Source organism: Ovis aries, chromosome 1 (assembly GCF_016772045.2).
Source record: "Ovis aries strain OAR_USU_Benz2616 breed Rambouillet chromosome 1, ARS-UI_Ramb_v3.0, whole genome shotgun sequence".
Lineage (NCBI taxonomy): Eukaryota > Metazoa > Chordata > Mammalia > Artiodactyla > Bovidae > Ovis > Ovis aries.
In genome coordinates, this window is record NC_056054.1 from 146,711,066 (window position 1) to 146,733,969 (window position 22,904).

Sequence of the window (22,904 nt, forward strand, 5' to 3'; positions counted from 1 at the left end):
TTATTGAACTGTTTACTTATCAACAAAAATGTCCATTCTCACCTACATCTTTCCCTTATTACTGGAAAAGAATCTTTATCTTACATGGATTGTTCCTCTGCCTATCAACCTGTCCATACCTTATAGTTCTTAAACTTCCATTGACTAGGTCTCATAGAGCAACTGATTTTTGCAGGCACTGTACAAGTCCATTAATTAATTCGTATTGTGTGGGCTCTCTCTATATTCATAAGGGCATTTTGGAATGGAAGAGTATGAAAAAGATAATACAGAGATAATTTTTAAATGTTTGTTTTAATAAACAAAAGTTAAGTCATTTATAAACTTTAAAGTTTTAGCTAAGAACACTCATACCGCTACTGATAAAAACACCAGTACAGTTGACAATGTGATTGAAGCCCACTGCTCTCCCAGACCCATCACATCACGATCTTGCAGGGTGAGAGCTTTGCAGTGTATTTTGAGAAAAGCAGGTCAATGGTCTTGTCATTGCCTCCTCATTTCTACTTACTCTTCATTCACTGCAATCTGTCGTCTATCGCTCCACTGACACTCTTCTGTTTAAGCTCTTACTATAATTGCATCTGCACATGAAATACAAGGTATATATCACTTTTTCATATTCTCACCCACTTATCATCGTGACTTAAGCTACCATCTGAAATTCCATAATTTCAAAACCTGTAGCTCTGACTCAGTTCCTTCTTTGGCACTAAACAAAATATTCATATATTCAATGAGAACTGATTGAGCATTTACTATTTCCCAGCTTCTGGAAAGAAGAAGAAGTCATAAGCTTCTCTGACTCTGAGTAATCATACATTGATTGTATTTATCTTCTCCCTTTCCATACTCATTCTCCTCAAACTGAAAACATTACAATCAACAAAGAAACAGTCCAACACAATACAGTCTTTTAGAAACCTGGGGGTGAATTTTATTGGTTCTTTTCTTTCCCCTACTACCAGATACAACTGGTTATTAAATCAGATTTACTCTAAATTGCTAGTATCATTCTAATCTATTTCTTCGCCTTCTTTCCACAACCAAAAAGTCCACTCCCAACTATTTTCTAATTTCCCAAGGATGTCATCTGCCTCTTTCCTTTATAAACACAGTTGTTGCCCTGAACTCTTTAAAATAATAGCTTGATATTATTACTTCCTCTGACCAAAGTCTCCCATTACCCATGGAAGCATCTCCCAAGGATAATCTGCTTTGTGAAATTTTAATATATGTTCTATGAAAAAGATTAGTATTAATAATACTTTTGCTTCTGATATATAAAGTGTATGTGTTAAAAAACTATTAATATGCTACAGTTGATCTTAGGAAATGACTTTTCAGAATAGAAAACATCAGGATATTGCATAGAGTTGCAAAATCTATGCAAAATCTTCACAAAATCTGTGCACTGACGGCAGAGACAGCAATGTCTCATTAATTGTCTTATATTTCACTGCCTATTTGGTTATATAGTTTATCTTAATTTTCAAAAATATTTTTTATAATTTGGTTTTATTGTATATAAAAGCATATGACTCAAATGTTATTCCTCAGACTAACTAATTAGTCTTAAAGACCATTTTTATTTGCTGTCTTCTGTAATCGAAACATACGTATTATCCCATATGTTGGTTTTCCTCCAATATGTTTTTTTTTAATATTTCCATGAACAAATGAGTTTTGCAAATTGGCTAGCCATATGAACTCCAAAGGATCTTCATTCTTTGTTTGCCTTCCTGAGCAGTCAGACTTCTTATACTTTTCAGCTGCAATATCTCATTCTATTGTACTTCTCTCTTTTGCAAATGACATTCTACCCAATTAGTATGGTTGGGTAGCCTGATTCTTTGAGGCTAGTTTAATGCTCATCTGGAGAGTCAATGGTATAAGTTCCAGTCCCAAAGCCAAAGTCTCAAAACCCAAGGAAACTAATGTTTCAATTCCAGCCCAAGGCCTAAGACCAGAAAAGACTAATCTTACTTGCCAAGCAGAGTTCCCTCTTACTCAGCCTTTTTGTTCTATGGCTTCCCTGGTGGCTCAGAAGGTAAAGCATCTGCCCGCAATGTGGGAGACCTCTGTTCGATCCCTGGGTCGGGAAGATCCCGTGGAGAATGAAATAGCAACCCACTCCAGTATTCTTGCCTGGAGAATCCCACGGATGGAGTAGCCTGGTAGGCTACAGTCTATGGGGTCGCAAAGAGTCAGACAAGACTGAGTGAGTTCACTTCACTTTACTTCAGTTGATTGGATGAGAGCCACTCCCATTAGTGAGGGCAATCTACTTTACTCAGCCTACTAATTCAAGTGTTAATCTCACCCAGAAACACCCCCACAGCCTATTAGAATAATCTTTATCCAAATAATGATTGCTCAAACTTCATGACTTAGTAAAGTCGACACATAGAATTAATCATCACACATTTTCAGAGAAGAAACTGAGATGGGACAAAGGAAAAATAATAAAATATGAATATATTAATAAATTAAAACTTTAAATTAAAAAATTGCAAGGAGAGCAAACCAGTCAATCCTAAAGGAAATCAATCCTGAAAAGTCACTGGAAGGACTGATGCCGAAGCTCCAATACTTTGGCCATCTGATGCAATGAACTGACTCAATGAAAAAGACCCTGATGCTGAGAAAGATTGAGGGCAGGAGGAGAAGAAGGAGACAGAGCATGAGATGGTTGGATGGCATCACTGACTCAATGGACATGAGTTTGAGCAGGCTCTGGGAAATGGGGAAGGACAGGGAAATCTGACGTTGTGCAGTCAGTCCATAGGGTCACAGAGAGTCAGACACAACTGAATGAACAACAACTTGAAATTTTACGCAAGATACATTGGCCTCAGTTTTGAGAAATCTCCATCAGCAGTTTTGCTTGACTCAAAATATTAATTATTTTATCTCATTGACCTTATTTTTAAATGTCTAAATTTGGCCTAGGTTTAGGGAAAATATCCCTAACAGATTTTGTGTTTGCTTGAGTTTCTACAAACATTTATCTCCAAATATCAGTTTTTCTCATGAGCTACAAAATGAGCAACTCAAATATGGCTAGAAGAGTTAAAGGCTGTGTTCATAGCACTCAATAAGATGACATGTACTTGGCAAAATTCCAGACGGCATCCTTAGACCAAACACTTGAACATAAACTGTGTTATATTGATTTCTGAAACAGAAATTCTTCTGTCTGCAAGGCACTATTTGGAGGTGTATCGTTGATTAACTGAGTATCTCTCTGAAGTTCATGGGACAGAGGTCATTTCTCTTTCGTTCATTTTCCGATATGAAGCACCTACCACAGTCCCTGGCATGTAATAAGAACTCAATAAATATTTGTTGCATGACCTAACGAATATGGATACATTGTGTAGGTGTAGTGACTCTTAGATCTCCCCAAGAGCAAAAACTGTAAGCCAGTTGCAGCGCATCAAACTCTAGTTCGTTTTAGCCATTTGATTTAGAATTTAGATTGGCTTGACTCTTGCTGTCTAGGTCTCAATGCAACTTAAAATCTACTGAGTAAGCTTTGTACATAAATTACTACAGTGTAAGATATGAGAACAACAAGAATTAGCAATCAAGAAAAAATATGCAAAGGAGGGAATAATATTCTGACAATGTATGCAAAATTTCACCATGATTACTTAACACGCTCCTACAGTGTGGCATGTTTTATAATCTTATCGGATGTAGTGTAATGCTACCATCATTTATATTTACTGCCTTCTTATCTGGCAGTAAACAAATATGCAACAGCAAAACCTGACTGGTAAAATTTTCCTCATATAAGTTTCATTTCTCTTTTCAATTGTACATAGAAACTAGCCTATGCTAAAATTTTCAAAATCAGTATTTTATAGGATATTATTAAGTGAAATATAAACAATATGAACCAAACATACAAGCAGGATTTAAGCAATCTGTATTTAAGAACGTTTTAAGTTGAGTGATCTTGTTCAGTTTCTCGTCAATGCTGATTTTTTTCTATTTTAAAATGGGGTTATGAAAGTAGTTTGCAGACTGAATGCAATTACAATTAATGACCATATGAACTAATTACTATATATAGTTTTTAAACAGGTTACTACATGTAATTTTAATATCAACTGATTTGTGTGCTTAGTTGCTCAGTTGTGTCTGACACTTTGTGACTCCTTGGACTGTAGCCCACCAGGCTCCTCTGTCCATGGGGATTCTCCAGACAAGAGTACTGGAGTGGGCTGCCATGCCCTTCTCCAGGAGAACTTTCCAACCTGGGGATTGAATCCAGGTCTCCCACATTGCAGGTGGATTTTTTACCATCTGAGCCACCAAGGAAGACTATATGTATGTATTTTTAATTTTAAAATATTTATTTTCTAAATAAAGGGGGAGGGTGGGGAAAAATTCCAGAGAGCAATATATTAAAAACTCATCTTGCACATTTCATGCTAACAAAAAATCCAATTTTGATAAAGCAATGGATAATACCACCATCCTGTAAAAAGTGTAGTATTTTATGCTTTTTTTTTTTTCTCTTCTTTACTTCAAATGTAAATAATGACCACAGATGGGGAAACAGTGGAAACAGTGGCAGACTTCATTTTGGGGGGCTTCAAAATCACTGGAAATGGTGATTGCAGCCATGAAATTAAAAGACACTTACTCCTTGGAAGAAAAGTTATGACCAACCAAGACAGCATATTAAAAAGCAGAGACATTACTTCGTCAACAAAGGTCCATCTAGTCAAGATTATGGTTTTTCCAGTAGTCATATATGGATGTGAAAGTTGGACTGTAAAGAAGGCTGAGCACCAAAGAACTGATGCTTTAAAACTATGATATTGGAGAAGACTCTTGAGAGTTCCTTAGACTACAAGGAGATCCAACCAGTCCATCCTAAAGGAGACCAGTCCTGGGTGTTCATTGGAAGGACTGATGCTGAAGCTGAAATTCCAGTACTTTGGCCACCTGATGCAAAGAGCTGAGTCATTTGAAAAGATCCTGATGCTGGGAAAGATAGAAGGCAGCAGGAGAAGGGGACAACAGAGGATGAGATGGTTGGATGGCATCACCGACTCAATGGATATGAGTTTGGGTTAACTCTGGGAGTTGGTGATGGACAGGGAGGCCTGATGTGCTGCAGTCCATGGGGTCACAAACAGTCAGACACCACTGAGCGACTGAACTGAACTGAAAGATAACTATCGGAATCAACTAGCTTATAAATTTAACAGCATACAGAACAGCACAGGGATCATATAATGTAATGTAGATAGAAGAGCCACTCATTTTTCTGCATTTTAATAGAATATTTCATGGATCTTTAATTGTTCTTAGACAATGTCTTTTCTTTCTATTTTTGACCATTATTATAAGAGCTAATTTCTTACTACATATCAGTAGCTGCTGTTAGGCAAGTATCTGGGCACATGCAGAAAAACATGTTATAAAAATATCTTTGGAGATAACTGAAAAAGGGAAGTGGTTATCTTTATCCAAACTTCAATCAAGGGGTATTGTGTCCCTGGTGCATTGTATCTACAGTACACAAAATAACAACAGTTGTCCTGTAGTGCCCACACATAATTAGTTATTTCCCTTCTGATATGCCTAGCAAGGTGACTTAGCTTCAAGGGTCACCTTCCATTCAAAAACCATCTTGGCTACATGTTTGCTAAAACTATTAACTCACAGCAAACAAAAGCTGTGCTTTTGTATGAGTGTACAAAGCCTTGAAAAAACTTTCAGTTTTGGATAGTCACAATCGAGTTATTTGTATAGGTATAAACATCCATCAAAGAACATCCATCTCTCTTCAGAGCACAATGAAAACCAGTTAAATGCTTGTTAAATCTAAGTAGCAAGAATGTTATTAGCAGCTCTTGTGATTGTATTTTCTTTATTGTTTGCCAAAATGTGCTCAGAATTAAATAGGATGAAAATTTAGATATGAGATTCTGATACACAGAATGTAAGTGAGGCATTTGCGCAGAAGAAACTGTATAGATATTTGGCAGAGGCTACAGAGAGACCTTCTTTGTTTTCTGACCTCACACACTACTCTATATATTTCCTTGATCTTTAATTCTCCATTGGCTATGACAGCCATTAATTTGGAATTTTTTACTTTTCTGTAATCCATGCAGTAAATCCACCTATATTTAATTCTTTCCTTTCTCAGTATAGTTAAATAAAGTGTCTTTTCCTCCATGAAAGGTCACATTTCCACCAAACTCTGGATCTCATCTCCCCTGTCCATCACAAGTTTAGCTGTCCTTAACTATCCTGCCTGGGAAAACCAGACCACCTGATCTGCCTGCTGAGAAATCTGTATGCAGGTCAGGAAGCAACAGTTAAAACTGGACATGGGACAACAGACTGGTTCCAAATAGGAAAAGGAGTATGTCAAAGCTGTATATTGTCACCCTGCTTATTTAACTTATATGCAGAGTACATCATGAGAAGCGCTGGGCTGGAAGAAGCACAGCTGGAATCAAGATCGCCGGGAGAAATATCAATAACCTCAGATATGCAGATGACACCACCGTTATGGCAGAAAGTGAAGAGGAACTAAAAGCCTCTTGATGAAAGTGAAAGAGGAGAGTGAAAACGTTGGCTTAAAGCTCAATATTCAGAAGACTAAGAACACGGCATCCAGTCCCACCACTTCATGGCAAATAGGGGGAGAAACAGTGGAAACAGTGGCAGACTTTACTTTTTTGGGCTCCAAAATTACTGCAAATGGTGACTGTAACCATGAAAATAAAAGATGCTTACTCCTTGGCAGAAAAGTTATGACCAACCTAGACAGCATATTAAAAACCAGGGACATTACTCTGCCAACAAATGTCTGTCTGGTCAGGGCTATGGTTTTTCCAGTAGTCATGCATGGATGTGATAGTTGGACTATTATGAAAGCTGAGCGCTGAAGAATTGATGCTTTTGAACTGTGGTGTTGGAGAAGACTCTTGCGAGTCCCTTGGACCACAAGGAGATCCAATCAGTCCATCCTAAAGGAGATCAGTCCTGAATATTCACTGGAAGGACTGATGTTGAAGCTGGAACTCCAATACTTTGGTCACTTGATGTGAAGAGCTGACTCATTTGAAAAGACTCTGATGCTGGGAAAGATTGAAGGCGGTAGGAGAAGGGGATGACAGAGGATGAGATGGTTGGATGGCATCACCGACTCAACAGACATGAGTTTGAGTAAACTCCAGGACTTGGTGTTGGACAGGGAGGCCTGGCGTGCCACAGCCTATGGGGTCACAAAGTCAGACACAAATGAGCGACTGAACTGAACTATCCTGCCTGAAGCATTTCTATTATTGTCAGTGTGACAGCACTTATGAAATCTGACATTATTTTACCTATATGTCCATTTTCCCCTAGCTATAATTAAGCTTCAAGAGGGTAGGGAGTCTGTCCAGCTGGTATGATATTCTCTGGCACATAGTATCTGCCTGGAACTTTGTAGGTGCTCATTTGGGGCTTCCCAGGTGGTGCTAGTGGTAAAGAAACTGCCTCAGTGCTGGAGACATAAGAGACATGGGTCCAGTCCCTTGAACAGGAAGATCCCCTGGAGGATCTCTATGTGTATTGGATGGCAACCCACTCCAGTATTCTTGCCTGGAGAACTGCATGGACAGGGGAGCCTGCTTGGGCTACAGTCCATAGGGTTGCAAAGGGTTGCACATGACTGAAGTCACTTAGTACGCAATTCTGTTGAAAAATAAATGATTAAATAAAATCATTACTGTGTTTGAAGGATTAAAAATTGGTTTACCAACAAATTCTATAAGTTAATAGAAAATATATGAAACAGGGTTCTATTATCTACTATTAGCTAATATTAGCATAATTTCCATGAAATAATGAACTAGAATTTAATACACTGAATATTAGGCAGCATTTTGGGGAATTACCTTGGGAACAATAAAACATAAGATCTACTGTCAACCTATATGACTTTAAAAGGTCCCTGCACATAAATAATGTGGACCTAAGGATATCTTAGTTTCCTTTCAACTTTAAAATTCAGCCCCTTTGCAGTTTGAGTCATTACAAAAGATATAACATTATTGTGGCTAGAATTAACGACAAAGATTTCAAAAGAAACTGTGATGTGAAACAGACCTTTTAAAACACTAAAATTAGCTTGAACTATCCAGATATAAAACCTACCATGTAATGCACAAATAGCTGGGACCTTCTTCCAACTTTCTTGCCTCTCAGAGCCTAAGACTGGATTTCAATGGATAATCAGAACACAATGAGATTAGTGCTAGACAATGAAAAATATGTAATACATAGGAGTTGCTGTTGAAATCTAGTGGAGAGAAGTAATTGGCCTGACAGAGCTAGGAAGTCTCTCTAATCCTGGAAAAGGGAGTGGAACTTTCTTATACAAGTAAAGAGTAAATGTTCTTCAGAGGGGCTAGAGTACATTCACATTTCTTTGAATGTTTGAGAAATGATAGTGGTTTAGAGTCAGGTGGTGCAGTGGTGAAGAACCCACCTGCCAATGCAGAAGACACAAGAGACACAGGTTCAATTCCTGGGTTGGGAAGATCCACCGTTTTAGGAAATGGCAACCCACTCCAGTATTCTTGCCTGGAAAATTCCATGGGCGGAGGAACCTGGTGGGCTACAGTCCGTGGTGTCACAAAGAGTTGGACAGGACTCGACAACTGAGCACACGTGCGCATGTGCAAGCGTATACACATGTAGTATTTTAGCACATATACAGTTTAAGAAAAATAAAGACAACAATTGTAGATAATTAGGCAGGAAAGTGAGATTGGGAACAGTCTGCAAAGGTCTTTTTTATTTGGCTGAGTAGAGGATCTGTCGTGGGAAGAAAACAAACAAATAAAAATAAAAACAACAAACATTTTTGCAATTATAAGCAGATTAAAAGCTTAGAAAATTGAACGGAATGGGTTCTAGGCTGTTTCCAGGAATGTCTTCCAAAACGATTTTGTTGACCTAAAGTAAATAGACTGCCAATATTTCCCCTGCAAAGATGGTATTATTCAGAATCAGCAGAAAAGAGCAATTCAGGATCTGCAAGGGTGATGAGGATTGTGCAAGTCCCATGTGGCAAGGGAAGGGGAGCAACGTTTATAGAGAGGAATTGGAACTTGAGAGGGCTGTAGTAAATACACAGTCTCTGGTTTTTCATTTGCTGAGTCCTTGCTGGGAAAGAGGAATAGTCTTTCTTCTTCCTGTTGGACTCTTTCAGTGTGTGATTACTCCCCTTTCTGATCTCTCTACTCTATTTAATTTAAGTTTCTGTTTATTATTTTTTTTTACAATATCAACAAAGTTTCAATACAAAAATCAGAAAGCTTGATACAGTCACTATAATGGCCTTTCAACACTTGTGAAATTGTGACACCACTACAGAAAACCTAATTATCTTTACTTCCATACATGACAGCAGAAAACACACTAATGCAACAGAAACATGAATAATCAATAATGGTTGCCTTCACTTCCTCACCTGTCACTCTCTCCACAGTCCAATCTATCTTCCTAGCACTGCTGTCACCTTTCCAGACGCAAACCAAATGTTTCTAACTGGTGCAACTTAATTTGCATTCAGAAGCCTAGACCTAAGAAACTTTGAAGACAGAATTTTTTAATCACTATAATAAAGGAGTTATAGCAGAATGAAATTAGAGTGAATGTGGGTTCAATCCAACATATTTATTGCAATAATGCATATCGCATTTGAACTTTATCTTGCAGGATATGGGATTTAAACACAAAGAGTTTCTTGAAAATATTTGAGAAAAGATTTGAGGTAACATTTTGGTATAACAAGAATGTTTTATTTGTAGAAAATTGGGAACACCAAAGTAGATCAAAGAAAGTTAAAGATTAGGAAACACAGTAATCCTCAAAATTGGGAGAGTTAGAATACATGTAGAATAAGGGGATTTGATGTAAATAGTAGAAAAACTATTGTTAGTTCTTGTGTGGAGAAAAAACAAGATGTTAATAATATTTTAAGACAACGGCTGCCATGTTAGTGCATGCTGTAAAGGAGAGACTTGGAATTGGTGAGAATATACTACCTCTGCTAAGTCTGAGAATGTCAAAGAAATGTCAGGTCTGTGTGTGTGTGTTTCTTATATGCAGTGGTTTTAAGAAATATCAAATGCAATATTTAGTTCATTCAATACAAATAGAGAATGTTTAACTCAACTTTGTATTCAATAAATAGATATTCATTTCTATTCTCATTTCTAGATAAGGAATTAAGGCAACTCTTTGCAATCCCATGGACTGTAGCTTACTCAGGTTCCTCCATCCATTGAATTTTCCAGGCAAGAGTACTGGAGTGGGTTGCCATTTCTTTCTCCATGGGATCTTCCTGACCCAGGGATTGAACCTGGGTCTCCCACATTGCAGGCAGATGCTTTACCCTCCAAGCCACCAAAGCTGGTGAGAGGTTAAGTAACTTGCTTGAGGCCACACAGCTGATAAATAGTAGAACTAAGTCAGTAAAAATAAATAAGTTGTCTACATTTCACACATATAAATACAGGCAGATGTGGTATTTATTAGGATAAATTCTAATAGGATATATTTATACTTACTTTTGACCTGAAGGAAAAAAAAAAAAAGATATTTTTGTATTCAGGTCAAATCAACAGTGAGGACTATTTTAACATAAGATTTAAAAGCATTCTAGATCAGCTATTCTTTTTTTAATCTTAATTGAGCCCCACTATGGATTCCCTTTTGTTGTTCAGTTACTCAGTCATGTCTGACTCTGCGACCCCATGAACTGAAGCATGCCAAGCTTCCCTGTCTTTCACTATCTCCCAGAGTTTGCTCAAACTCATGTCCACTGAGTCTGTGATGCCATCCAGCCATCTCAACCTCTGTCTCCCCCTTTTCCTCCTGCCTTCAATCTTTGCCAGCATCAGGTTTTTTTCCAAATGAGTTGGATCTTCATATCAGGTGGCCAAAGTATTGGAGCTTCAACTTCAACATCGGTCCTTCCAATGAATATTCAGGGTTGATCTCCTTCAGGATTGACTGGTTTGATCTTCTTGATGTCCAAGGAACTCTAAAGAGTCTTCTCCAGCACCACAATTTGAAAGCATCATTTTTTCAGCTCTCAGCCTTCTTTATGGTCCAACTGTCACAACGACATGTGACTACTGGAAAAGCTATAGCTTTGCTATATGGACCTTTGTCAGCAAAGTGATGTCCATACTTTTTAATATGCTGTCTAGGTTTTCCACAGCTTTTCTTCTAAGAAGAAAGAGATTTTCCATGGCTGCAGTCACTGTCTGTAGTGATATTGGAGGCCAAGGAAGTGAAGTCATCACTGTTTCCCTTGTTTTTCCAAATATTGATATGAAGTGATCTCTGTAAAGTATTAACTCAGGTGACATTTCTCCATGAAGCTTTTTGAGACATTTCCACCCAAAAGGGCTCCTTCTTACCTCCCATATTTGCATGTTTACTCTCTTCTACCAACCAAGCGAGAAGCCCCAGGCCACATTCTTTCCTCCTTAGCACATGTCACAACATTAGGCATAAGAAACTTTTAATAAATAAATATAGAGAGACGGAGGACCATGTGATTATTTCTGTCTACTTAGGGGAAAGCCTCCACCAATTGTGAACTAATTGCAAAGGCATCTGGTCTAATGGAAAAATGATAAATACACCAGCCAACACCCTCATGTTCTCCATTTGCCACAGTAGGTTCCTCATAACCTAATTAACAAAATACCATGAATCTGGGAAAGATGTACACAAGAGTCTGCCCCCAATCATGTGGAGAGAAGCTTAGATTCACAGGGTAGAGGGGCTGTCTTCATTAGGCCTGCTGATGAAAAAGTGTGGCTGGTTTCCCTTAGGTTCCTTACATGCTTGTAAACATTTTGAGAGTAGCCAATGCCTGAATCTCCTTTCTGTTTGAAGACTCTTCAACAGCTGACTTTACTACTTCCTTTCTTCTTGCTGGTTATTGGAAGAGAAATTGCATCACAGCCTCCAACTGACAAATGAATAAGAGGCCAAGGCCATTTGGAGTGTCAATTTTTCTCTACAAATTATAGAATAGTCCCAACTCATATAGCTTCAATAAAAACTATAAAATTGATCCCCCTCAAAAAAAAAAAAAATAGCCAGGACCAAGGACTGTAGATCTGAAGGGCAGATCTGTAGTCTAAGGGCATTTTGATTACCAAACTATCAAAGAGCTGGGTCCTTGTTAAGTAAAAGGCAATGGAATAAAAATGTGTATTAAAGATATCTAATTGTCAAAACCAATAAAATTAGAAAAGAGTACGGGCTCTAGAATAATAAACTGGTTGGATTTGAATTTCAGCTCTGCCACTTATTAGTTCATGCTCTTGGACAAAATTTTTGAAGGCTCAAGGCCTCAGTTTCCTTGTCTGTAAAATATGAACAATATCTACCTATCTGAGTTGATGTAAGATGAAATGAGTTAATATATGAAACAGTTTGAACAATTCCCACTCCAGGTTGTACTCTAGAAATGTTAGCTGTTGTTATTCACTGATCTCAAGCCAATTTAAGAGCTTCCCACATCTTTATCCTCCATTTATAGGAAAATTTCTTGAAAGAGTAATCAATAATGATTCTCTTCATTTCCTTTCACCTTTAGATGACTTTCCTATTTTCCATGATTGCCGTGACACTAGAACTTTGTTTGTCATGATGACCCATGGTCTCCATGTGCCAAATCCAAAGCCATTTGTGATCCATATATTACTTAAAATCTCAGTAACATTTAACACTTTTAATCACTGTCTTCTCATTAAAACACTTTGCTTTCTTGGCTTCCAAGGGATCACAATTTCCTTGGGTTCCACTGTGTTTGGTGACACTTCCATCTTAGTCACTTCTGACTCTTCTTTCTCAACAAATAAAGTTTTGAGTGCTGCAGGAGTCAGTCCTAGATTTTCATCCCCATACACAGCATCATCTTAGGTAATTTCATGCAACTTGTTGACTTTAAATAGCATCTTTATGTGTTTACTGTATATTTATGATTCCAGCTGTGACTCCAGCTCAGACTTCTCCAGTGGCCTCTTGACTCAGGCTAGAAAAATCTACATGCCTTCTTGACATCTCTAACATGCAAAAAGCATAATATAAATCACAAATTAGAACATCCGAAACGAAATACATCCAATCTGCCATTTCTGATCCTCTCTCAAAGGAGAGTGTTTATCGAATCTTACAACAGACTTTGTCTGCTTCTCCTTTGGAATAAAATATCATAAAAAAATACAATATATATTTTGATTATTCTTGTGTTCTAAGTTTCTATTTTTTTATTTTATTTATTTTTATTTATTTATTTTTTTTAGTTTTTTATTTTTTAAATTTTAAAATCTTTAATTCTTACATGCGTTCCCAAACATGAACCCCCCTCCCACCTCCCTCCCCATAACATCTCTCTGGGTCATCCCCATGCACCAGCCCCAAGCATGCTGTATCCTGCGTCAGATATAGACTGGCGAAGTTTCTAAAAGTAAGAATCCATATATCACTAACCCCAGCATTCATTCTGCACCCATTACAGTCCATAACACTCAGTGGATATTCTGTAAATGATCAAGCGGATGAAAGCATGCTGCCTTAGGGAAGATTCATACTAATGTCTCTCACCTTTGGTCTCCACAAGTGAAAGAAGAAACCATGAAAATCATTGCTAACACTTTCTTTTAATTATCCTGTTATATTTTATTTTATTTTTTTTAATTTTATTTTTACTTTATTTTACTTTTACAATACTGTATTGGTTTTGCCATACATTGACATGAATCCACCACGGGTGCATACAAGCTTCCAATCCTGAATCCCCCTCCCACCTCCCACCCCATATCATCTCTCTGGATCATCCCTATGCACCAGCCCCAAGCATCCTGTATCCTGTATCGAACATAGACTGGAACTTCGTTTCTTACATGATAGTATATATGTTTCAATGCCATTCTCCCAAATCATCCCACCCTCTCCCTCTCCCTCAGAGTCCAAAAGTCCGTTCTATACATCTGTGTCTCTTTCGCTGTCTAGCATACAGGGTCATAATTACCATCTTTCTAAATTCTGTATATATGTGTCAGTATACTGTATTGGTGTTTTTCTTTCTGGCTTACTTCAGAGGTTTCCAGAGCTAGTCTTTTTCTATTATTGTATTAGAAATATTGGTTGTGTTTCTGAAACAACTCTTACTCTCTATATGCACCAAGAGAAAGCTCCTTGTTCACAACAGCAGCGCATACCACTGGGTAAACATAAAGATTGGGGCACTGGGGTTAAGCCATAGTCTGAAAATAACAGTGTTGTAGAAAACAGTTGACACCTCCTCCAAACTTAAGCATAATATTACCACAAGACCCAGCAATTCTACTCCCATGTGTATAGCTAAAAGAATTCAAACTAAGTATGCAAGCAAACACTTGTAAAAGAGTACTCATAGCAGCACTGTTAATAAATAATAGCAAAAAGTTGAAGACAACTCAAATGTCCATCACCGAATGAATGGATAAGCAAAGTGTAGCACACATACATGTACACTGAAATAGAGTCAAGAAAGGAATGAAGTGCTGATACATGACATAATGTGGATGAACCTCAAAAATATTATACTGCATGAAAGGTATCCAACAGAAACGATTGCATGTTCTATGATTCCATTTATATGAAATATGCAGAACAGACAAGCAAGGTAGCAGATCAGTTGTTACAAAGGGACAGTGGGAAGTGGGAAAGAAGAGTGACTGCTTAATTAGTATGGAGTTTTATTTTGGAGTGATGAAAATGTTTCAGAACTAGATAGAGGTAGTGGTTACATAACAGTGTGAGTGTATTCAGTGCCACAGAAATGCACACTTTAAAATAGTTCTATTTGTTTTTGGTACCTGGAACAGATACCTGGAGCAATACATATGTACCTATGTATTGCTCCAGGTATCTCTGTCACTTAATGCTTCTGAGATGGACAGGTGGTTGGAGGCCAGTAAATGACTCTGCTCCATAAGGGGTTCCGGGACTATTCCATACATGCCATTCTCTTTGGACTCATCATGCCAGAACGTGAAGAGGAACTAAACAGTCTCTTGATGAGGGTGAAAGAGAAGAGTGGAAAAAGCTGGCTTTAAAGCGAACAATCAAAAAACTAAGATTGTGGCATCAGTCTCATCACTTTATGGCAAACAGAAGGGGGGGAGAGTGGAAGCAGTGATAGACTTAATTTTCTTGGGCTCCAAAATCATTGTGAATAGTGATTGCAGCCATGCAATTAAAAGACACTTGCTCCTTATAAGGAAAGCTATGACAAACTTAGATAGCATATTAAAAAGCAGAGACATCACTTTGCTGACAAAGGCCATGTATGAATGTGAGAGTTGAACCATAAAGAAGGCTGATGCTTTCAAATTGTGATGCTGGAGAAGACTCTTGAGAGTCCCTAATACTGCAAGGAGATCAAATCAATCAATCTTAAAGGAAACCAACACTGAATATTCATTGGAAGAACTGGTGATGAAGCTGAAGCTCCAAATTTTTGGCCACATGATGCAAAGAGCCAACTCTTGGGAAAAGATTCTGGAAAAGATTGAAAGCAAAAGGAAAAGGGGGTGGCAGAGAATGAGATAATTAGATGGCATCATCAACTCAATGGACATGAGATTGAGCAGATTCCAGGAAACAGTGAGGACGGAAGCCTGGCATGCTGCAGTCCATGGGGTCACAAAGAGTTGGACATGACAGTGACTGAACACAAACAGAAATGTGGATTCATGATATTCTCTAATCTGCATAGTTCAGATTGGTTGGTGAGCATCTTCTTCACTGTTTTAACCTTCAGGAAGAGAAAATTGAAGATGTGAAGGCAACCTCTTTCCTCTATTAAGGACATAACCAAGGCAGTTACATCATTGCTGCTTACATCTCAGAGCCTGGAACTTGATTATAATGCCGCATCTAACATCAACAGACCAGGAAACATGTCAGGCTCTCATTGAACCCCTTTAAAATTCAGGATATTCTGTTTGCAGTAAAAGGAAGGAGAAAATGGATAATGGAGAGTAATTAGCAGATTCTGCTGAAGAGGTGATTGATAAATATTTTGCTAAAAAATAGAAACACGTGTTTTCAGATTAGAAAATAGAAACTAGACAGTCAAAAGTTGCATAGTCCTCAAATTTTATTTAGAGAATCATATTTATAGTGTAAGATTTCTTGTCAAGACTGTGACACATGTTAAAAAATATTTCACTTCAGTGTAGTATTATAAAGACAGAAAATTCCTTATTATACAAAGAGAAGGGCCAAAGTTATATTTGTTGGTTGAAATAATACATATAATGTATTTTCTAGGTACTTTTATCAGTATAAAATAAGTCAGAATCTAATGGTCAAAATTAATTTTTAATATTAAATTCAAGCTCTATGAAGAATGTGTTTGCTGTTTTTCCTCAGTGGCCATGCAAAAATACCCAGATTCAGTACCACAAGGAAACAAAACAAAATGAAAAACAAAAGAGGAATTACTAGAGCCTTTAATGCCCGGACTTGATTTACATGGTACAAAATCTCTCTGGATTTAAAACTAAACTTCTTTTTCTTATTTCATATTAAATTACTGAGGAATTCAGCCTCCTGATATTTGTTCATTGCAGGTTATGGTTTTATATTTTTACACTTGAAATTGGAAAATGTATAAACATAATAGAAGCAATAATACCCAAGGTATCTAGTCTTAGCCGTCAAACACAAGTTTGGATTTAGCCTTGGCATGAGACTGTTTGATTGACATTTCCATTGCTAGAGTTAGCTCAAGTCATTTCAAGATCCAACTGCATTTCATTTTGCCTTATCTGTGGGTTATCGTTCTTACAAGAATCACCTCATCCTGGCAGGATCTTGATTTAAGACTTTAAAACTCAGTGAGGCTCAAAGAGATTTTGCAAGGTCACAACACTGTAGGTTTGTTAGGTAATACAAAACCTGAAGATGGAATGCCAGCCCGTGCAGGATCTAAGCATGGTTAGACATGTCACACAGTGAATTCTTATGCACAGTCAAGATGACTTGAGGCTGTCTGGCTCACAGTTTCTTCTTATGGGCCAATTTCAATATTTCTTGCAGGTACACAAAATTCTATTTCTCCTCAGTTTGCTCACCTCAGGAAATGTTTGTAGTCACTATCTCAGTGACTATTCTAAATGTGCATTTTCTTTATTACATTTTCCCCCAATAGGGTGGGTTTTTCACCTGTGGAAAGTAGGTCTTAGTCTGATAAATCATATACCACATACAAGTATTTGAAGATATACAGTGTGGTTATCACCCGCTCAGAAGGCTCGTGGAATATAGAATTGAGATTATTCATGTGGAAATGATGCACTCACCAAAGGTTACAGACAACTTAATTTCTTGCATGCATGAGGGCAGTCAACCATTTTGCTACAACTTTGTATGATGCATTTGCACACAATGATGTTCTTTTTCAATTTAAAGATGGATGACCTTTCATGTTAAGCTATCTACGATTCACATCCTTACTGAGGATTTAAATATGTCTCATGAAAATCATGCAATATTTCATACAGTACAAAGGAGAGTCAATTATGCCATCCATATATAGGTTATATATAGATGCTGTTTTATATATATATATATATATATATAAATTATACCAAGCTATATATAAATTAAATAATTAATGCATCATACTTTTCTTTCTGTTTAGCATAGGCATCATAGCATGATGAATAAGGATATACATTTGGAGTCAGATTGAGTTTGACTTCAGATCAGATCTAGCATTTTCAAGCAGTGTGTCCTTGAGCTGACTCCTAAGCACTCTGGGCTGCAGCTTCTTCATCTAATAATTGGAGATTATATAAACATGCCTCATTAGATTATTATGAAGATTAAATAAATTATATATATGTAAATCATTAGGCACTTAATGTATATTCACCTATGTAGACATTTTTATATTTTAAATAGACTGGTACATGTGGGAGTATAAGGTAGAGCCATGTTATACAATTCTGGCATGTTATAACCAGGAGTGAGATAGATAATAAATAATTTACTACTATTATTGAAAAATTCATAAGTGCACTTCAGTCACTCAGGCGTGTCCGACTCTTTGAGACCCCATGGACTGCAAGTACGCCAGGCCACCCTGTCCATCACCAACTCCTGGAGTTTACTCAAATTCATGTCCATCGAGTTGGTGATGCCATGCAACCATCTGATCCTCTGTCATCCCCTTCTACTCCCATCTTCAATCTTTCCAAGCATCAGAGTCTTTTCAAATGAGTCAGTCTTTGCATCGGGTGGCCACAGTATTGGAATTTCAGCTTCAACATCAGTCCTTCCAATGAATATTCAGGACTGATTTCCTGATTTTCCTAGGATGGACTGGTTGGATCTCCTTGCAGTCCAAGGGACTCGCAAGAGTCTTCTCCAATACCACAATTCAAAAGCATCAATTCTTCAATGCTTGGCTTATTTAAAGTTCAACTCTCACGTGCATACATGACTACTGGAAAAGCCATAGCTTTGACTAGACAAATGTTTGTTGACAAAGTAATGTCTCTGCTTTTTAAAATGTTGTCTAGGTTAGTAATACCTTTTCTTCTAAGCAACAAGTATCTTTTAATTTCATGGCTGTAGTTACCACCTGCAGTGATTTTGAAGCCCAGAAATATAAAGTCTGTCACTGTTTCCATGTTTCCCCATCTATTTGCAATGAAGTGATGGGACCAGATGCCATGATCTTCGTTTTCTGAAGGCTGAGTTTTAAGCCAACTTTTTCACTCTCTTCTTTCACTTTCATCAAGAAGCTCTTTAGTTCTTCACTTTCTGCCATAAGGGTGGTGTCATCTTCATATCTAAGGTTATTGATATTTCCTCTGGCAATCTTGATTCCAGCTTGTGCTTTATCCAGTCCATCATTTCTAATGATGTACTCTGCATATAAGTTAAATAAGCAGGGTGACAATATGCAGCCTTGGCATACTCCTTTCCCTATTTGGAACCAATTTTTTGTTCTATGTCCAGTTCTAACTTTTGCTTCTTGACCTGCATACAGATTTCTCAGGAGGCAGGTCGGGTGATCTAGTATTCCCATCTCTTGAAGAAAATTCCACATTTTGTTGTCATCCACAAGTCAAAGGCTTTGGCATAGTCAATAAAGAAGATGTAGATGGTTTTCCAGAACTCTATTGCCTTTTTGGTGATCCAGCAGATGTTCACAATTTGATCTCTGGTTCCTCTGTCTTTCTAAAACCAGCTTGAACAACTGGAAGTTCATGGCTCATGTACTGTTGAAGCCTGGCTTGGAGAATTTTGAGTGTTACTTTACTAGGGTTTGAGATGAATGCAATTGTGCAGTAGTTTAAGCATTCTTTGTCATTGCCTTTCTTTGGGATTGGAATGAAAACTGACCTTTTTGAGGCCTGTGGTCACTGCTGAGTTTTCCAAATCACTGGCATATTGAGTGCAGCACTTTCACAGCATCATCTCTTAGGATTTGAAATAGCTCAACTGGAATTCCATCACCTCCACTAGCTTTGTTCATAGTGATACTTCCTAAAGCCCACTTGACTTCACATTCCAGGATGCCTGGCTCTAGGTGAGTGATCACAACATTGTGATGATCTGGATCGTGAAGATCTTTTTTGGACAGTTCTTCTGTGTATTCTTGCCACCTCTTCTTAATATCTTCTGCTTCTGTCAAGTCCATATCATTACTGCCTTTTATTGTGCCCATCTTTATATGAAATGTTCCCTTGGTATCTCTAACTTTCTTGAAGAGATCTCTAGTCCTTCCCATTCTATTGTTTTCCTCTATTTCTTTGCACTGATCACTGAGGAAGGCTTTCTTATCTCTCCTTGCTATTCTTTGGAATGCTGCATTCAGATACTTATGTCTTTCCTTTTCTCCTTTGCCTTTTACTTCTCTTCTTTTCACAGCTATTTGTAAGACCTCCTCAGACAACCATTTTGCCTTTTGCATTTCTTTTTCTAGGGGGTGGTCTTGATCTCTGTCTCCTGTACAATGTCACGAACCTCCATCCATAGTTCCTCAGGCATTCTGTCTATCAGATATAATCCCTTGAATCTATTTCTCACTTCCACTGTATAATCATAAGGGTCATACCTGAATGGTCTAGTGGTTTTCCCTGCTTTCTTTCATTTAAGTCTGAATTTGGCAATAAGGAGTTCATGATCTGAGCCACAGTCAGCTCCCAGTCTTGTTTTTGCTGATTGCATAGAGCTTCTCCCTCTTTGGCTGCAAAGAATATAATCAATCTGATTTCAGTATTGACCATTTGGTGATGTCCATGTGTAGAGTCTTATCTTGTGTTGTTGGAGGAGGGAGTTTTCTATGACCAGTGCCTTTTCTTGGCAAATCTCTATTAGCCTTTGCCTTGCTTCATTCTGTACTCCAAGGCCAAATTTGCCTGTTACTCCAGGTATCTCTTGACTTCCTACTTTTGCATTCCAGTCCCCTATAATGAAGGACTTCCCTGGTGGCTCAGATGGCAAAGCGTCTGTCTACAATGCAGAAGACCCAGGTTCGATCCCTGGGTTGGGAAGATCCCTGGAGAAGGAAATGGCAATCCACTCCAGTACTATTGCCTGGAAAATCCCATGGACAGAGGAGCCTGGTAGGCTACAGTCCATGGAGTCACAAAGAGTCAGACACGACTGAGCGACTTCACTTTCACTTTCCCCCATAATGAAAAAGACATCTTTTTTGAGTGTTAGTTCTAGATGGTCTTGTAGGTCTTCATAGGATCATTCAGCTTCTTCAGCACTGGATTACTGTGATGTTGAATGGTTTTTCTTAGAAAGGAACAGAGATGATTCTGTCGTTTTTGAGATTGCATCCAAGTACTGCATATTGGACTCTTTCGTTGGCTATGATGGCTACTCCATTTCTTCTAAGGAATTCTTGCCTACAGTAGTAAATATAATGGTCATCTGAGTTAAAGTCACCCTTTCCAGTCCATTTTAGTTTGCTGATTCCTAAAATGTTGATGTTCACTCTTGCCATCTCCTGTTTGACCACTTCCAATTTACCTTGATTCATGGACCTAACATTTCAGGTTGCTATGCAATGTTGCTCTTAAAGCATCAGACTTTACTTCCATCACCAGTCACATCCACAACTGGGTGTTGTTTTTGCTTTGGCTCCATCTCTTCATTCTTTCTGGAGTTATTTCTCCACTGATCACCAGTAACATATTGGGCACCTACCAATTTGGGGAGTTCATCTTTCAGTGTCCTATCTTTTTGCCTTTTCATAATGTTTGTGGGATTCTCAAGGCCAGAATACTGAACTGGTTTGCCATTCCATTCTCTAGTGGACCTCATTTTATCAGAACTCTCCACCATGACCCGTCCATCTTGGGTTGCCCTACATGGCATGGCTCATATTTTCATTGAGTTAGACAAGGCTGTGGTCCATGTGATCAAATTGGTTAGTTTTCTGTGATTGTGGTTTTCATTCTGTCTGCCCTCTGATGAAAAAGAATAAGAGGCTTGTGGAAGCTTCCTGATGGGAGAGGCTGACTGAGGGGAAAACCGAGTCTTGTTCTAATGATTGGGGCTAAGCTCAGTAAATCTTTAATCCAATTTTGTCCAATGAACAAATGGGTGGGGCTGTATTTTCTCCCTATATTTGACCTGAGGCTAAACTATGGTAGAGGCAATGAAGATAACGGGGACCTCCTTCAAAAGATCCCATGCACACACTACTACATTCAGTGCCCCCAACCCTGCAGCAGGCCACCGCTGACCCACACCTCCACCAGAGACTCCTGGACACCCATGGGCAAGTCTGGTTCCAGTCTCTTGTGGGGTCACTGCTCCTTTCTCCTGGGTCCTGGTATGCACAAGGTTCTGTCTGTGCCCTCCAAGAGTCTGTTTCCCCAGTCCTGTGTAAGTTCTGGAGGCCCTATGGTGAGGTTAATGGTGACCTCCTCCAAGAGGGCTTATTCCATATCCAGATCTACTGCACCCAGAGCCCCTGACCCTGTGGCAGTCCACTGCTGACCCGTACCTCCTCAGGAGACACTTAAACACAGTTCTGCCTCAGTATCTGTGGGATCTCTGGGTCCTGGTGTGCACAAGGTATGTTTGAGCCTTCTGAGCATCTCTGGCAGGTATGGTGTTTGATTCTAAACACAATTTTGCCCCTCCTACCATCTTGCTGGGGCTTCTTCTTTGTCCTTGGATGTGGGGTACTGCTTCAAAGTTGTTCCAGGGCCATGCAGCCTCCGCTTCAGCACCTACCATCTTGCTGGGGCTCCTCTGCCTTTGGACATGGGGTATCTCCTCAAAGAAAATTCATAAAACTGACAGTTTCTTCTTTTCTCTTATTTATTTATACTACAAATTTAAAATTACAATCTACATTTATAATACTTTTACTCACTCTCATTCTGAAACCCTTGTTTGAATAGAATCCAAAGTTGATAGGAAGAGAGTGGTATATGGGCTTTATCTGTGCCCCCAAAAAGCAGCTCTTGTGCTTCCTGATGGCTCAGTGGTAAAGAATCCACCTGAAAATGCAGAAGACACAGGATCGATTCCCTATCCAGGAAGATCCTACAGGCTTTGCAACCACAATTGAGCCTGTGCTCTAGAGGCCAGGAACTGCAACTCCGAGGCCATATCCTGCAAATTCTGAAGCCCATGTACCCTAGAGCTGTTCTCCACAACAAGAGAAGCCACTACAATGCAATGAGAAAACCTGCATCACAATGAGAGAGCAGCACTCACTTGCTGCAAATAGAGAAAAGCTCACACAGCAACAAGGACCCAGCACAGTCAAAGATAGCTCAGTTGGTATAGAAGCCACCTGCAGTGCTGGAGAC

At 38.5% G+C, this 22,904-nt stretch overlaps 1 non-coding gene across 1 annotated transcript; it reads left to right on the top strand.

Moving 5' to 3' along the window:
• Positions 1–20,546: 20,546 nt before the first annotated feature.
• On the top strand, positions 20,547–20,618 carry TRNAC-ACA (transfer RNA cysteine (anticodon ACA)). Its single transcript has one exon. It is a non-coding gene; the product is annotated as a tRNA-Cys (tRNA).
• Positions 20,619–22,904: the final 2,286 nt, after the last annotated feature.